An 18,647-nucleotide genomic window follows, 5' to 3' on the forward strand; every position below is an offset into this window, starting at 1 on the left:
ACACGTATGGTCATCAAAAGACTTCACCAAAAAAGTAAAAAGAGAACCTACAGACTGGGAAAATATTTTTTGGCTATGGCAAATCCGACAAAGGTCTGATCTCTAAAATATACTGGAAAGCCCAACACCTCTACAACAAAAAGACAAATAATCCAATTAATAAATAGACCAAGGATATGAACAGACACTTCACCAAAGACGACATTCAAGCAGCTAACAGATAACATGAGGCAGTGCTCGTGATCACTAAACCCACTGCTGTCAAGTCGATTCCAACTCATAGCGACCCTATAGGACAGAGTAGAACTGCCCCATAGTTTCCAATGAAAGCCATTAGAAAAATGCAAATCAAAACCATAATGACATGCCATCTCAGGCCAACATTAACTCATGAATCAAAAAAAAAAAACGGAGAGGCTGCAGGAAGACTGGAACGCTTATGCACTGCTGGTGGGAATGCAAAATGGTACAACCATTTTGAAAAACGATATGGTGCTTCCTTAAAAAGCTAGAAATAGAAGTGCCTTATGATCCAGCAATCCCACTTCTAGGAATATATCCTAGAAAAATAAGAGCCGTCACATGAATAAACATAAGCACACCCATGTTAGTTACAGCATTGCTCACGATTGCAGAAAGATGGAAACAACCTAGGTGCCCATCAACAGATGAATGGATAAACAAATATGGTAATACACACAATGGAATACTACGCAATAATAAAGAACAATGATGACTGTGAAGCATCTCACAACATGGATGAATCTGGAGGGCATTATGGTGAGTGAAGTCAATCACAAAAGGACAATACTGTAAGAGAATACTATAAAAACTCATGGGAAGGTTTACACACACACACAAAAGCTTTTGATTATGAGGAAGTGGATAAGTGGGAGGGAAAAAATTAAGACAATAGGTAAGTGGTAAATTTGGTGAAGGATAAGACAGTACACAATACTGGGAAAGCCAGCAAAACTGGTCCAAGGCAAGGCAAGGTCATGGAAGCTCCATAGACACATCCAAACTTTCTGAGGGTCCAAATTACTGGACTGAGACCTGTGGGGACCATAGTCTTAGGGAACATCTTGTTCAATTGGCATATATACTTAGTTTATAAAGAAATGTGGAGGTGGGGCCAAGATGGCAGAGTAGGCAGACACTTCTGGTGAACCCTCTTAAAGACCCCAAAAAACAAGTGAAACGATTATATTTATGACGAGCTACAAGCCCTGAACATCAAAGGCAATGTTAGAAAATGGACTGAGTGGTAAGGGGAGGGAGAGACAGTTCAGAATTGGAGAGAAGTTGCCAGACCTGAATTGCTGGGAACCCTCAGGCTACGGTGGCCTGGTGGTATTGTTCGGCTGAGGTTTCCTCAGGGAGAAACAGCCAGCCGCGCAGCCTACTAACACCTCTGAAACCAGAGAAGAATGGCGCTCTCAGCAAAAGCTAAGTACTTGCATATATTTTACCACACCCCCAGCCCCAAAGCCGGCTTCAGTGGCTATCGATTTCCCTGGGCCTGAGATAGGTACTGTTGCGTGCCCTGAGCCTATCTCCTGTACTTTGAGAAGGAATAATTTCACAATTGGGGAAAAGATAATCTGCCAGATCCACAAACCTGGGGAGCTCAGGACAGTAGTGGCTCCCGTCCAGGCATAAATGGTCCACGGTCTTTAAATAAATTTCCCCTCTGCATGGACATGTGTGGACGTATTTCAGGAGAATAAGCCCTTGTTGGCAGACTGCAATTGTTCCATCTGTGTGTTGGAGAGGTGGGTATTTGATGTTTGACACCACTTTGCCAATTAAACAGGGTCCTCACCTACCCATATCAGGGGCCTAAGGACTGGTGGCTCAGTCAGGTCACCCAGCCACCCGTGACAGTGGTCCAAGGATAACTGGTACCTCCCAGTCCTTACAACCAAAACTATTGGTTGCCCAAGGTCTGTCTGAAGAACCCACCCGCCTGTGTGCTCTAGGGAACAGGGACGTGCTTTCCTCACAGACACTCAGGGCATGGTTGTCAGCCCCCTACCTTGATAGAGCATGATCCCCTGCTGCAACCACTTGCCAGCACCTACACCAATCACCCCTGCCCCTCTAAGACTGTAGGACAGAGCCTGTACCAAACACTTGACCAACTACCTGGACACCTGAGCTGAAGCCACACAAGAAAAGTAAAAGGACTCCTAGGCTAATGTGCCTGGTAACAGCTCTAGCCATCTGATGACAGAGCGTTAGAGCTTCAAAGGCGAAAATAAGCTAGCTCACTCAAGCAACCTATTTGGACATATCATAACAAAACATGGCAAGAAGCTAGGATATAGTAATCAAGCATAAACTAATACAATAACTTATAGATGGCACAGAGACAAAAATAAACAGTCTATCAAATCACATAAAGAAGCAGATCATGATCACCTCAACAAGCTCTCAAAACAAAGAAGGGATCTTCTGGATGAAGGTGCCTTCCTGGAATTACCAGATGCGGAATACAAAAGCTGAATATACAGAACTCTTCAAGACATCAGGAATGAGATCAGGAAGGAGATCAGGCAATACGCAGAAGAAGGCAAGGAACACACAGATAAAGCAGTAGAGAAATTAAAAAGGTTATACAAGAACATAATGAAAAATTTAATAAGTTGCAAGCATCCATAGACAGCAATCAGAAATTCAGAAGATTAACAATAAAATTACAGATTTAGACAACTCAATAGAAAGTCAGAGGAGCAGAATTGAGCAAGTGAAAGGCAGAATTGGTGAGATTGAAGATAAAGCATTTGGCACTGATATATTTGAAGAAAAATTAGACAAAAGAAATTTAAAAAAAGGAAGAAATCCTAAGAATCATGTGGGACTCTATCAAGAGAAATAACTTACGAGTGAACGGAGTACAAGAACAGGGAGGGAGAACAGAGAGAATTGTTGAAGATTTGTTGGCAGAAAACTTTCCTGATATCGTGAGATGACAAGATATCCAAGATGCTCATCAAACTCCACATAAGGTAGATCTTAAAAGAAAGTCACCAAGACATTAAAATTAAACTTGCCAAAACCAAAGGTAAAGAATTTTAAGAGCAGCTAGGGATAAACAAAAAGTCACCTACAAAAAGTCACCTACAAAGGAGAGTCAATAAGAATAACCTCAGACTACTCAGCAGAAACCATGCAGGCAAGAAGGCAGTGGGATGACTTATATAAAGCATTGAAGGAAAAAAATTCCAACCAAGAATCATATATCTGACAAAACTGTCTCTCAAATATGAGGTGAAATTCAGACATTTCCAGATAAACAGAACTTTAGGGAATTTGTAAAAACCAAACTAAAACTACAAGAAATACTAAAGGGAGTTCTTTGGTTAGAAAATCAACAATATCAGATATCAACTCAAGACTAGAACACTGGACAGAGCAATCAGATGTCAACCCAGATAGAGAAATCACAAAAATAAATCAAGATTTAAAAAAAAAAAAAAAACGCTCCAAACAGGGAAACAGCAATGTCATTAGGTAAAACAAGACAACATGAAAACAATAAAAAGGGACTTAGAAATGTAGATCTTTCATATGGAGACAAAGACAAGGCAATATAAAGAAATAAAACCTAGGTTTAAACTTAGAAAAACGGGAGTAAATATTAGGATAGCCACAAAGGAGACTAACAATCCTACTCATCAAAATAAAATACAAGAAAAAAATAGAGACTCAGCAGAAACAAAATCAACTACGACGAATAAGAGGAAAAGACAATATATAAAGATAAACTACTCAACACAAAAAATTAAGTGAGAAAAAGAAATTGTCAACAAGACACAAAAAAAAGACATCAAAATGACAGCACTAAACTCATAAAAAAAAAAACTCATACCTACCCATAATTACGCTGAATATAAATGGACTAAATGCACCAATAGACAGTGGCATAATGTATAAAAAAACCCACAATCTATCTATAAACTGCCTACAAGAGACACATTTAGACTTAGAGACACAAACTAAAACTCAAAGGATGGAAAAAATATATCAAGCAAACAACCATCAAAAAAACAGCAGAAGTGGCAATTTTAATTTCTGACAAAATAGACTTTAACATTAAATCCACCACAAAAGATAAGGAAGGACACTATAGGATTAAAGGGCAATATACCAGGAGGATATAACCATACTGAATATTTATGAACCCAATGACAGGGCTGCAAGATACATAAAACAAACTCTAACAGCATTGAAATGTGAGATAGACAGCACCACAATTATAGTAGGAGACTTCAACACACCACTTTCAGTGAAGGACAGAACGTCCAGAAAGATGCTCAATAAACACACGGAAGATCTAAAAGTTACGATCAACCACCTTGACCTCATAGACATATACAAAACACTCATACCCAACAGGAGCCAAGTATATTTTCTTTTCCAAAGCACATGGAACATTCTCTAGAATAGACCACGTATTAGGTCATAAAGCAAGCCTTAGCAGAATCCAAAACTTTGAAATATTACAAAGCATCTTCTCTGACCATAAGACCATAAAAGTAGAAATCAATAACAGAAAAAGCAGGGAAAAGAAATCGAACACTTGGAAACTGAACAATACCCTGCTCAAAAACGACTGGGTTATAGAAGACATCGAGGATGGAGTAAAGAAATTCATAGAATCCAATGAGAATGAAAACACTTCCTATCAGAACCATTGGGACACAGTGAAAGCACACACACAAAAAGAAGAAAGGGCCAAAATCAAAGAATTATCCCTACAACTTGAATAGAAAGAGAGCAACAAAAGAAACCCTCAGGCTTCAGAAAAAAGCAAATAATAAAAATTAGAGCAGAATTAAATAAAATAGAAAACAGAAAAACAATTGAAAGAATTAACAAGACCAAAAGCTGGCTCTCTGAAAAAATCAACAAAATTGATAAACCAATGGCCAAACTGACAAAAGGAAAACAGGAGAGGAAGCAAATAACCCAAATGAGAAATGAGATGGGCGATATTACAACAGATCCAACTGAAATTAAAAGAATCATATCAGATTACTATGAAAAATTATACTCTGAAAAACTTGAAAACCTGGAAGAAATGGACAAGTTTCTAGAAACACACTACCTACCTAAACTAACACAAACAGGGGTAGAACAACAAAATAAAGCCATAACAAAAGAAGAGATTGAAAAGGCAATTTAAAAACTCCCAACAAAAAAAAAGCCCTGGCTCGGAGGGCTTCACTGCACAGTTCTACCAAACTTTCAGAGAGGAGTTAACACCACCACTACTTAAAGGTATTTCAGAGCATGGAAAAGGACAGAATACTCCCAAACTCATTCTATGAAGGCACCATATCCCTGATACCAAAACCAGTAACCCATAAAAATATAAAATTACGCACCTATATCCCCCATCATCTTAGATGCAAAAATCCTCAACAAAATTCTAGCCAATAGAATTCAACAACATATCAAAAGACCTATACAAAGAAAACTACAAAGCTCTACTACAAGAAATTCAAAAGGACATACTTAAGTGGAAAAACATACCTTGCTCATGGATAGGAAGACTTAACATAGTAAAAATGTCTATTCTACCAAAAGCCATCTATACATATAACGCACTTCCGATCCAAATTCCAATGTCATATTTTAAGGGGATAGAGAAACAAATCACCAATTTCATATGGAAGGGAAAGAAGCCTCGGATAAGCAAAGCATTACTGAAAAAGAAGAAGAAAGTGGGAGGCCTCACTCTACCTGATTTCAGAACCTATTATACAGCCACAGTAGTCAAAACAGCCTGGTACTGGTACAACAACAGGCACATAGACCAATGGAACAGAATTGAGAACCCAGATATAAATCCATCCATGTATGAGCAGCTGATATTTGACAAAGGACCAGTGTCAGTTAATTGGGGAAAAGATAGTCTTTTTAACAAATGGTGCTGGCATAACTGGATATCCATTTGCAAAAGAATGAAACAGGACCCATACCTCACACCATGCACAAAAACTAACTCCAAGTGGATCAAAGACCTAGACATAAAGACTAAAACGGTAAAGATCATGGAAGAAAAAATAGGGACAACCCTAGGAGCCCTAATACAAGGCATAAACAGAATACAAAACATTACCAAAAATGATGAAGAGAAACCCGATAACTGGGAGCTCCTAAAAATCAAACATCTATGCTCATCTAAAGACTTCACCAAAAGAGTAAAAAGACCACCTACAGACTGGGAAAGAATTTTCAGCTATGACATCTCAGACCAGTGCCTGATCTCTAAAATCTACATGATTCTGTCAAAACTCAGCCACAAAAAGACAAACAACCCAATCAAGAAGTGGGCAAAGGATATGAACACACATTTCACTAAAGAAGATATTCAGGCAGCCAACAGATACATGAGAAAATGCTCTCGATCATTAGCCATTAGCCATCAGAGAAATGCAAATTAAAACTACGATGAGATTCCATCTCACACCAACAAGGCTGGCATTAATCCAAAAAACACAAAATAATAAATGTTGGAGAGGCTGCGGAGAGATTGGAACTCTTATACACTGCTGGTGGGAATGTAAAATGGTACAACCACTTTGGAAATCTATCTGGCATTATCTTAAACAGTTAAATCCCACTCCTCGGAATATACCCTAGAGATACAAGAGCCTTCACACAAACAGATATATGCACACCCATGTTTATTGCAGCTCTGTTTACAATAGCAAAAAGCTGGAAGCAACCAAGGTGTCCATCAACGGATGAATGGGTAAATAAATTGTGGTATATTCACACAATGGAATACTACGCATCGATAAAGAACAGTGATGAAATCTGTGAAACATTTCATAACATGGAGGAACCTGGAAGGCATTATGCTGAGCGAAATTAGTCAGAGGCAAAAGGACAAATATTGTATAAGACCTCTATTATAACATCTTTAGAAATAGTATAAACTGAGAAGAACACATACTTTCGTGGTTACGAAGGGGGGAGGGAGGGAGGGAGGGAGAGGGTTTTTTATTGATTAATCAGTAGATAAGAACTGCTTTGGGTGAAGGGAAAGACAACACTCAATACATGGAAGGTCAGCTCAATTGGACTGGACCAAAAGCAAAGAAATTTCCGGGATAAAATGAATGCTTCAAAGGTCAGCGGAGCAAGGGCGGGGGTCTGGGGAACATGGTTTGAGGGGACTTCTAAGTCAATTGGCAAAATAATTCTATTATGAAAACATTCTGCATCCCACTTTGAAATGTGGCGTCTGGGGTCTTAAATGCTAACAAGCGGCCATCTAAGATGCATCAATTGGTCTCAACCCACCTGGAGCAAAGGAAAATGAAGAACACCAAGGTCACACGACAACTAGGAGCCCAAGAGACAGAAAGGGCCACATGAACCAGAGACCTACATCATTCTGAGACCAGAAGAACTAGTTGGTGCCCGGCCACAATCGATGACTGCCCTGACAGGGAGCACAACAGAGAACTCCTGAGGGAGCAGGAGATCAGTGGGATGCAGACCCCAAATTCTCATAAAAAGACCGTACTTAATGGTCTGACTGAGACTAGAGGAATCCCGGCGGCCATGCTCCCCAGACCTTCTGTTGGCACAGGACAGGAACCATCCCTGAAGACAAGTCATCGGACATGAAAGCGACTGGTCAGCGGGTGGGAGAGAGATGCTGATGAAGAATGAGCTAATTATATCAGGTGGACACTTGAGAGTGTGTTGGCAGCTCTTGTCTGGAGGGGGGATGGGAGGATAGAGAGAGAGGGAAGCTGGCAAAATTGTCACGAAAGGAGAGACTGAAAGGGCTGACCCAATAGGGGAAGAGCAGGTGGGAGTACGGAGTAAGATGTATGTAAACTTATATGTGACAGAGTGATTGGATTTGTAAACATTCACTTGAAGCTTAATAAAAGTTAGTAAAAAAAAAAAATAATTCACCATGACCAAGTGGAATTCATTTTTTATGCAGGGATGGTTCAACATTAGAAAAACAATTAATGTAATCCATCATATACATAAAAAGAGAAGAACCACATGATCTCAACAATTGATGCAGAAAAGGCATTTGACAAAGTTCGACACCCACTCATGATAAAAATTCTGAGCAAAATAGGAATAGAAGGAAAACTCCTCAACATAATGAGGAGCATTTATACAAAGCCAACAGCCAATATCATCCTAAATGGAGAGAGCCCAAAAGCATTTCCCTTGAGATCGGGAACCAGACAAGGATGCCCTTTATCACCACTCTTATTCAACATTGGGCTGGAGGCCCTAGCCGCAGCAATTGGGCTACATAAAAAAAAATACAGGGCATCCATATTGGTAAGGAAGGAGTAAAAGTGTTTCTATTTGCACATGACATGATCTTATACACAGAAAACACTAAAGAATCCTCCAGAAAACTACTGAAACTAGTAGAAGAGTTCAGTAGAGTATCAGGATACAAGATAAACATACAAAAATCAGTTGGATTCCTCTACACCAACAAAAAGAACATCAAAGAGGAAACGACCAAATCAATACCATTCACAATAGTCCCCAAGAAAATAAAGTACTTAGGAATAAATCTTACCAGACATGTAAAAGACCCATAGAAAGAAAACTACAAGACACTACTGCAAGAAGCCAAAAGAGACTTACATAAGTGGAAAAACAGACTCTGCCGGAACACTTAACATTGTAAAATTGTCTATTCTACTACCAAAAGCCATGTATAGATTCAATGCAATTCAGATCCAAATTCCAATGACATTTTTTAATGAGATGGAGAAACAAATCACCAACTTCATATGGAAGGCAAAGATGCCCCATATAAGTAAAGCATTACTGAAAAAGAAGAACAAAATGGGTGGCCTCATTCTACCTGATTTTAGAACCTATTTTACTGCCACAGGAGTCAAAACAGCTTGGTACTGGTACAACAACAGATACATAGACCAATGGAACAGAATTGAGAATCCAGATATAAATCCATCCACATATGAGCAGCTGATACTTGACAAAGTTCCAAAATCAGTTAAATGGGGAAAAGACTAACCAATGGTGCTGGCATAACTGGATATCCATCTGCAAAAAAGTGAAACAAGACCCATACCTCACACCATGCACAAAAACTAACTCAAACTGGATCAAAGACCTAAATATAAAATCTAAAACGTTAAAGATCATGGAAGAAAAAATAGGGACAAATCTAGGACCCCGAATACAAGCCATAAACAGTATACAAACCATTCCTAACAATGCAGAAGAGAAATTAGATTACTGGGAGCTCCTAAAAATCAAACACCTATATTCATCCAAAGACTTCACCAAAAGAGTAAAAAGATTACCTACAGACTGGGAGGAAGTTTTTAGCTACGACATTTCAGATCAGCATCTGATCTCTAAAATCTACTTGATACTGCAAAAACTCAACCACAAAAAGACAAATAACCCAATTAAAAAACGGGCAAAAGATATGAATAGATACTTCACTAAAGAAGACATTCAGGTAGCTAACAGATATATGAGGAAGTGCTCAGGATAATTAGCCATTATAGAAATGCAAATCAAAACTTCAGTGAGATTCCATCTCACTCCAACAAGGCTGAGATTAATCCAAAAAACACAAAATAATAAATGTTGCAGAAGTTGTGGAGAGACTGGAACACTTATACACTGCTGGTGGGAATGTAAAATGGTACAACCACTTTGGAATTCGATTTGGCGCTTCCTTAAAAAGCTAGAAATAGAACTACCATACGATCCAGCAATCCCACTCCTTGGAATATATCCCAGAGAAATAAGAGCCTTTACACGATACAGTTATATGCATACCCATGTTCACTGCAGCATTGTTTACAACAGCAAAAAGATGGAAGCAACCAAGGCTCCCATCAATGGATGAATGGATAAATTATGGTATATTCACACAATGGAATACTATGCATCGATAAGAAACAATGATGAATTTCATAATTCATTATTCTAATTTCATTATGCTGAGTGAAATTAGTCAGTTACAAAAGGACAAATATTGTATGAGTCCACCACTATAAGAACTCGAAGAATAGTTTAAACAGAGAAGAAAATTTTCTTTGATGGTTATGAGAGTGGGGAGGGAGGGAGGGAGAGAAGTTTTCACTAGTTAGATAGTAGATAAGAACTATTTTAGGTGAAGAGAAAGAGAACACATAATACAGGAGAGGTCAGCACGACTGGACTAAACCAAAAGCAAAGAAGATTCCTGAATAAACTGAAGGTTTCAAAGCCAGTGTAGTAGGGACAGGGGTTTGGAGACTGGTTTCAGGGAACATCTAAGTCGATTGACATAATAAAATCTATTAAGAAAACATTCTGCATTCCACTTTGTAGAGTGGCGTCTGGCGTCTTAAACGCTAGGAAGCAGCCACATCAATTGGTCTCAACCCACCTGGAGCAAAGGAGAATAAAGAACACCAAACACGCAAGGTAATTATGAGCCCAAGAGACAGAAAGGGCCACATAAGCCAGAGACTACATCAGCCTGAGATGAGAGGAACTAGACGGTGCCCAGCCACGGCTGATGACTGCCCTGACAGGGATCACAACAGAGAAGCCCTGAGGGAGCAGGAGAGCAGTGGGATGCAGACCCCAAATTCTTGTAAGAAGACCAGACTTAATGGTCTGACTGAGACTAGAATGACCTCAGAGGTCATGGTCACTTTTATAAAAGGCCCTACATCCCTTTGGGGAAGGCTGCAAGAAAGAATAACAGCATAAATTTTTGGTAGTGTAGTGAGGTCCTTCCTCATGGGGACTCAGCCTCCCCTTCATTCACGGGGTTGTGGGTCTGTAAACTTGCTCAAGTCTGGGAATTGATTGAGGGGCTGTGACTCTATTCTGGCAATTTGAATTAGACTGCTTTTTACTGCTTGTACAGATCAAGTAAACATTAAGTAGATTTCCTATCTCACTCCTAGGGACACCATGACTAAGTAACCAATGCCAGAAGTTCATACGAGTCAGATTATTCTGATTACTGCTTTGAATCCACTGTCCATTACAGTAATTACATCCAAATTGTCTTGTCGATTGAGTGCCACCACTTGGCACCTACCACTACGGGGTGCAATCAGCTCCATATTAGTTTGGTGTCTTTATTCAGTTAGGGCAGTTCCCACTGTCAAATCTGACTTACATAAAATAGCAATCACAGCAGTCTTCAAGGATGCTGTGGCTCCCTTCACAAATTTATTCCTTACCATTGTGGTAAAAGATCTGTCTTCTGGGCACTCCATGTGTTGGGCTGTGGGTCTAATCTGATAAATCCACTCTAACATGCCAATTTCCCTAAGCCTTTGTATAACTTCTTCTACAGTATACCAAGGCAGGTCTGGTACTTCAACTTGATGTAATGTAGGCCACCGTATAATCCATGCTTCAGCAACCCAACCAAATACTATTAGATCCTTTCCTAACCTCTCGAGCCGAAACGCTGAATAACGAATCTGTGCTTAGTAGGCCCATATCAATAAATTCAGACTGATCCATCTTTATGTTTCTTGCACCATTATCCCACACCCTTAACAGCCACTCCCATGCTTATTCCCCAGGTTTCTGTTTGTACATATTAGAAAAGTCAAGCAGTTCTTTTATAGTGTACCTTCTCCTGGGTCACACTTTGTACTCCACCTTTTGGGGCTCTCTGGGACTTAAGTCTAGTTATATGCCTAGAAGCCAAAATGGGCAGTACGGATGTGTTTTGAGAACATTCGGCATAGTCTTGTAAGGCATCTGCCTTAGGCAATATTCCACGCAATTACTCAGACAAAGGCTCTTTAGACACAGATGGCTTAACTTCATCCAGTAGGAGTGGGAGGCTAATGATTTTACTGGGGAGGGTGGCTTAGCAGGCAAAGGTGGAGTAATCTCTTCAGATGGAATTGAGAGGGCTTGATCTTTTGGCAGGAGTGATTCAGCGGAATTTAGGGGCTTAGCGTCCCCAGCGTCCTGATTATCTGCCCATATGACCCCATCCCAAGTTTCAGGATCCTATTTATTCCCAATAAATGCCCTCACTTTAACCTCAGACACCACTTAAGGTTGGGAATTAAGTTGGTGTTGTAATTCAGCCACTTTTATGATAAGACTCTGGGTTTGGTTTTTGGCAATATCAGCTCTGTTACTACAAGAAATAAGGCTTTCTTTCAAGGCACAAGTGGAAACTTTTAGGTCTTGTATGCGGCACTTGAGCTTTGACTCTGAAGCCCGAAGTGCACCTTTTTCTTTCATCACTTTATCTAGCAAAAGTAGGACCAACCAACCAGCTTCCTTATAATTTTTATTATGGCAAAATTTTGGAGAGGTATCAAACATGATCACCTAGAGCCTCGCCTTTCAACAATACCTGATCTATTAGTGGTGATATTTTGCATGTTTCTATTGCTACCTACACCATGGATTAGCAGTGCCTGCTTTACTACTGGAAACAGAGTCATTAACATCTTTAAGACTAACCAGACTTGAAAACCAATTTAGAAAACTCATCCTTGCAATTTTGTTTCTGCAGAACCACTCTCGGTACCAAATGTCTTAGGCTGGGTCCTCTAGAGAAGCAAAACCAGTAAAGTGCATAAATATATATAGAGACAAATTTATGTTAAGGAAATGGCTTACATGGTTGTTAGACGCTGAAATAGCTCATATCCATAGATCAGGCTAGTGGCTTCTCATGATTCATGTAGCCACAGGGCAGGCGAACCCAAGAAATTAGCATAATACTGTTAAAGGTACACCCAAATTATGTCGCTACACAGAACACTTAATATTTTAGTCATAGGTGATAATATGTGCTGAGTGCTTACTCTGTACTAGCCACTTGAATTATCTTCCTTTCATAAGGAAGGAAAGTGGAGCTCACAGATGTCATTTGCCCAGGGTCACAGAGCTAATAAATGGTTGACAGGAAATTAAACCAGGGCTGTCTAACCACACCCAACCCATGTTACCACTGCACAGTGCTGCACAGGTTTCCACTAGCCACTATGTGGTGATAGCACACTTTCTCAAGATCAGTAGATGGATACCTGAACTACCCTAGTCAAACTGAAGCTCTTGTTCTGGTAAGTTAGCTCTCAAGGTGAGCTAACTATCTCTAGAGACAGAAAATTGCTACCAGCTTCTATGAAAATGCTTTCTATGAAAATGCTTTTTCATAGAAAGCATAGCACTTTATTTGTAAAATTTTATCAAAGTATTATATGCACGTAACAAAAACCCAAACCCAGTACCGTCGATTCCAACTCATAGCAACTGCATAGGGTTTCCAAGGCTGTAAATCTCTACAGAAGCAGGCTGCCACATCTTTCTCCAGCTGAGCCACCGGTGGTTTTGAACCGCTGACTTTTCAGTTAGAAGTCGATTGCTTTAGCCACTGCGCCACCAGGGGTCCTCAATATATGTACATAGTTAAAAAAAAAAAAAGAGTGTTTATAATGAAACCCAGCAATATCCTGTCCTGCTCCTTCCCACTGCAAGTCCTGCTTCCTAGCGGCACTGCTTTCCACTCTTTGAGCTATTTCTTCTGGTATGTATCATCATTCCCAACCCTCTTCTCTCTTGCCACCTCCCACCCAGAGGCTGAAGAATCACATAATTGCTTTCTTAGCCTTCCTTGCAGCTAGAGATGACTATGTGGCCCAGTTATGACCAATGATATGTTTGGTGGAGGCATTTTGGAAAAGCATTTGCATTCCTGAGCAAAGAGACACACTGATTTGATACCGTCCTCTTCCTTCTTTCTGCCTTAAATATAGTCGTGCTATGACAGCCATCTTGTGACCATGAGGCAGTGAGCAGGAGGATGAAAACTCAGCATATTAACGAAGAAAAAATTAGAAAGACCCTGGTTTCTTGATAGCATCATTGAGGAATGGAACCATGTCACATTTGCTGTTAACTGAATGAATAAATCAATAAAACCATATGTATTTAAGCCACTGTCAATTGGGTTTTTTGTGTTTGTTTTTGTTTTGTTACTGATAGCTGAAATGATTTTTAACTAATGGACCTCCATATTTCTAAATAATATGCTTATACTACTATGTCTTAATTTAGCAATTTGAGACATTACCTTTAAAAAAAGTTAATTGTGATGAAAATATACACATCAAAACATTCACCAATGTGACAACTTCTACATTTACAATGTAATGATACTGATTACATTTTTCATGCTGTGCAGCCATTATCACTATCCTTTTTCCAAAGTATTCCACCACCATTAACATCAACTCAATGCCCCCAAACAAAATTCCCCCTTTCCCCCTCCCTCCTACCGTGGTAAAAAAAAAAAAAAAGTAGCCACTAATAAACTTTGGTTTCTATATATTTGCTTATTTCATATAAGTGAGATCATACAGTATTTGTTCTTTTCCTACTGCCTTATTTTGCTCAGCATGATGTTTTCAAGGTTCATCCACATGGCATGCATCAGAACTTTGTTTCTGTTTATGGCTATGTAATATTTCATTATATGTATATACCACATTCTGTTTATCCATTCATCTATTGATGGACATTTTGGTTATTTCCACCTTTTGACTGTTGTGAAAAGTGTTGCAATGAACATTGTGTACAGGTTTCTGTTTGTATTCCTGCTTTCCTGTCTTCTAGGTATAAACCTAGGAGTGGGATTGCTGGGTCATATGGCAGTTATATGTTCTACTTTTTGAAGAACTGCCAAGATGTTATGCTTTTTTATGCATATTAAAATTTTTTTTATTGTGCTTTAAGTGAAAGTTAACGAATCAGGTCAGTCTTTCATACAAAAATTTATATACACTTTGCTATATACTCCTAGATGCTCTCCCCCTAATGAGACACCACACTCCTTCTCTCCACCATCTATTTTCATGTCCATTCAGCAGCTTCTGTTCCCCTCTGCCTTCTCGTCTCTCCTCCAGACAGGAGCCACCCACATAGTCTCATGTGCCTACTTGAGCCAAGAAGCTCACTCCTAACCAGTATCACTTTTTATCCTGTAGTCCAGTCCAATCCTTGTCTAAAGAGTTGGCTTTGGGAATGGCTCTTGTCTTGGGCTAACAGAAGGTCTGGGGACCATGACCTCTGGGGTCCTTCTAGTCTCAGTCAGACCATTAAGTCTGGCCTTTTTCGAGAATTTGAGGTCTGCACCTCACTGCTCTCCTGCTCCCTCAGTTGTCTGTTGTGTTCCCTGTCAGGGCAGTCATCAGTTGTAGCCTGGCACCAACTAGTTCTTCTGGGCTCAGGCTGATGTAGTCTCTGGTTTATGTGGCCCTTTCTGTCTCTTTAGATCATAATTACCTTGTGTCTTTGGTGTTCTTCATTCTCCTTTGCTCCAGGTCGGTTGAGACCAATTGGGATGCATCTTAGATCTAGGCCGCTTGCTAGCATTTAAGACCCCAGACGCCACTCCCCAAAGTGGGAAGCAGAATGTTTTCTTAATAGATTTTATTATGCCAACTGGCTTAGATGTCCCCCGAAACCATGGTCCCCAAACCCCCGCCACTGCTACGCTGACCCTCAAAGCTTTCGGTTTATTCAGGAAACTTCTTTGCTTTTGGTTTAGTCCAGTTCTGCTGACCTCTCCTGTATTTTGTGATGTCTTCCCCTTCACCTAAAATAGTTCTTATCTACTGTCTAATTAGTGAATACCCCTCTCCTTCCCTCCCTCCTAGCTCTCATAACCAACAAAGAATATTTCTTTTCTGTTTAAACTATTTTTCGAGTTCTTATAATAGTGGTCTCATACAATATTTGTCCTTTTGTAACTAATTTCATTCAGCATAATGCCTTCCAGATTCCTCCATGTTATGAAATGTTTCATGGATTCATAATTGTTCTTTTTCAATCCATAGTATTCCATTGTGTGAATATACCATAATTTATTTACCCATTCATCTGTTGATGGGCACCTTGGTTGCTTCCATCTTTTTGCTATTGTAAACAGTGCTGCAATGAACATGGGTGTACATATATCTGTTTGTGTAAAAGCTCTTATTTCCCTTGGATATATTCCAAGAAGTGGGATTGCTGGATCATGTGGTATTTCTATTTCTAGCTTTTTAAGGAAGCACCAAGTCGATTTCCAAAGTCGTTGTACCTTTTTACATTCCCATCAGCAGCGTATAAGTATTCCAGGCTGTCCACAACCTCTCCAACATTTATTATTTTGTGTTTTTTGGGTTAATGCCAGCCTTGTTGGAGTGAGATGTAATCTCATTGTAGTTTCAATTTGCATTTCTCTAATGGCTAATGAACGTGAGCTTTTCCTCATGTATCTGTTAGCTACCTGAATGTCATCTTTAGTGAAGTGCCTGTTCCCATCCTTTGCCCATTTTTTAATTGAGTTATTTGTCTTTTTGTTGTTGAGTTTTTTCAATATCATGTAGATTTTAGAGATCAGGCACTGATCAGAAATGTCATAGCTAAAAACTTTTTCCCAGTCTGTAGATAACCTTTTTACTTTTTTGGTGAAGTTTTTGGATTAGCATCAGTGTTTGATATTTAGGAGCTCACACCTATCTGGTCTCTCTCCTGGTGTTTGTGCATTGTTAGTAATGTTTTCTATACTGTTTATGCCATGTATGAGGGCTCCTATCATTGTTCCTATTTTTTCTTCCATGATCTTTATCATTTTAGATTTTATATTTAGGTCTTTGATCCATTTTGAGTTAGTTTTTGTGCATGGTGTGAGGTATGGGTCTTATTTCATTTTTTTGCAGATAGATATCCAGTTATGCCAGCACGAATTTGTTAAAGAGACTGTCTTTTCCCCATTTAACTGACTTTGGGCCTTTGTGAAATATCAGCTGCTCATATGTGGATGGATTTATGTCTGGATTCTCAATTCTGTTCCATTGGCCTATGTATCTGTTGTTGTACCAGCACCAGGCTGTTTTGACTACTTTGGTGGTATAATATGTTCTAAAATCAGGTAGTGTGAGGCCTGCCTCTTTGTTCTTTTTCAGTAACGCTTTAGTTATCCGAGGCCTCCTTCCCTTCCACATGAAGTTGGTGATTTCTTTCTCCATTTCATTGAAAAATGTCATTGGAATTTGAATTAGAATTGCATCTATAGATCGCTTTTGGTAGAATAGACATTTTTGCAATGTTAAGACTTCCTATCCATGAGCAAGGTATGTTTTTCCACTTACGTAGGTCTCTTTTGGTTTCTTACAGTAGTGTACTGTAGTTTTCTTTGTATCGGTCTTTTACGTCTCTGGTAGGATTTATTCCTAAATATTTTATCTTCCTGGGGGCTACTGTAAACGGTATTGATTTGGTGATTTTCTCTTGGATGTTCTTTCTGTTGGTGTAGAGGAATCCAACTGATTTTTCTATGTTTATCTTGTATCCTGACACTCTACTGAACTCTTCTATTAGTTTCAGTAGTTTTCTTTAGTGTTTTCTGTGTGTAAGATCATGTCATCTGTAAATAGAGATACTTTTTACTTCATCCTTACCAATCTGGATGCCCTTTATTTCTTTATCTAGCCTAATTGCTCTAGCTAGGATCTCCAGCACAATGGTGAATAAGAGTGATGATAAAGGCTATCCTTGTCTGGTTCCTGTTCTCAAGGGAAATGCTTTCAGACTCTCCATTTACGATGATGTTGACTGTTGATCTTGTATAAACGTCTTTTCTTATGTTCAGGAATTTTCCTTCTATTCCTGTTTTGCTGGGAGTTTTTTTCATGAATGAGTGTTGAACTTTGTCAAATGCCTTTTCTGCATCAATTGATAAGATTATGTGGTTCTTGTCTTTTATTTCATTTATATGATGGATTACATTAATTGTTTTTCTAATGTTCAGCCATCCCTGCATACCTGATATGAATCCCACTTGGTCGTGGTGAATTATTTTTTAGATAAACTCTTGAATTCTATTGGCTAGAATTTTGTTGAGGATTTTTACATCAAAGTTCATGAGGGATATAGGACTATAATTTTCTATTTTTCTGGTGTCTTTACCTGGTTTTGGCATTAGGAATACGCTGGCTTCATAGAATTAGTTTGGGAGTATTCCGTCCTTTTCTCTGCTCTGAAATACCTTTAGTAGTAGTGGTGTTAACTCTTCTCTGAAAGTTTGATAGAACTCTGCAGTGAAGCCCTCTGGGCTGGGCCGTTTTTTTGTTGTTGGGAGTTTTTAAATTACCTTTTCAATCTCTTCTCTTTTTATGGGTTTATTTAGTTGTTCAACCTCCGTTTGTGTTAGTTTAGGTAGGTAGTGTGTTTCTAGGAATTCATCCAATTCTTCTGGTTTTCAAATTTGTTACAGCACAGTTCTTTGTGGTAGTCTGATATGATTCTTTTAATTTCAGTTGGATCTGTTGTAATATCGCCCACCTCATTTCTTATTCAGGTTATTTGCTTCCTCTCCTCTTTTTCTTTTGTCAGTTTGGCCAATGGTTTATCAATTTTGTTAATTTTTTCAAAGAACCAGGTTTTGGTCTTGTTAACTCTTTCAGTTGTTTTTCTCTTCTCCATTTCATTTAATTCTGCCCTAATTTTTATTATTTGCTTTCTTCTGGTGCCTGAGGGTATCATTTGTTGCTTTCTTTCTGTTTTCTCAAGTTGTAGGGATAATTCTTTGATTTTGGCTCTTTCTTCTTTTTGGATGTGTGCATTTATTG

Source organism: Elephas maximus, chromosome X, assembly GCF_024166365.1.
Source record: "Elephas maximus indicus isolate mEleMax1 chromosome X, mEleMax1 primary haplotype, whole genome shotgun sequence".
Taxonomy (NCBI): Eukaryota; Metazoa; Chordata; class Mammalia; order Proboscidea; family Elephantidae; genus Elephas; species Elephas maximus.